This window comes from Penaeus monodon, chromosome 23, assembly GCF_015228065.2.
Source record: "Penaeus monodon isolate SGIC_2016 chromosome 23, NSTDA_Pmon_1, whole genome shotgun sequence".
NCBI lineage: Eukaryota > Metazoa > Arthropoda > Malacostraca > Decapoda > Penaeidae > Penaeus > Penaeus monodon.
Window position 1 is genome coordinate 34,678,186 of NC_051408.1, and position 776 is coordinate 34,678,961.

Here is a 776-nt window from a genome sequence, read left to right on the forward strand (position 1 = left end):
AAATATAATACAACACAACATATATCTCCACGTATACATTTCAGGTGCTTCGAGGCATATGTAAAATGGCTTGAGAAGAGAAAAATCAATATTTGTTACTAATGCAAATTAAGAAAGAATGCAAATCATATACAACATTTCGAAATTAATTTTAAAAAGATAATTACCTTGTATATCCTGCCAATAATGGTTTTAAATAATCATGAATATTTGAAACATTTTAAAATGAGATGCATGGGTTAGGAGTTTGGAAAAGCAAGAGATTTAGATCAAATGTGGATGGGCAAAGATCTGGATGCCCATGGTGATAGAGGCAATAGAATCTTTACCAGTTTGAATTGGAAACTATACATAGTGTAAAATTTAAAGTAAATAAGTAAATAATGTAATTTTTAACAATATATTTTTAACAATTCTACAATTGCTGAACATCTTTAACTTTATTTTCATTATAATATTATTTCCCTGTTTGATTTTATGAATGAGATTCATATTTTAAGTAAATAGATAGGCGAGAACCTGTATGCTGTGAGAAATCTTATTCCATAAATAAGCATAAATGTTAACATCCTTTGCATTGTGAAATATCATATTTATTCTGTCTTTTTATGCATCATAGAATACCTGTAATAGTCCTGAATTAACCTTTCAGCTATTACACTAGTGTTTGCAAAAAGGTTCTCTATTGCTGTCATCCATTTGTATATTGGTCTTCTTGTTACATTGTAGAAATTTCTATCTTCAAGTGGGTAGTGTGTATGCATACATACATATAA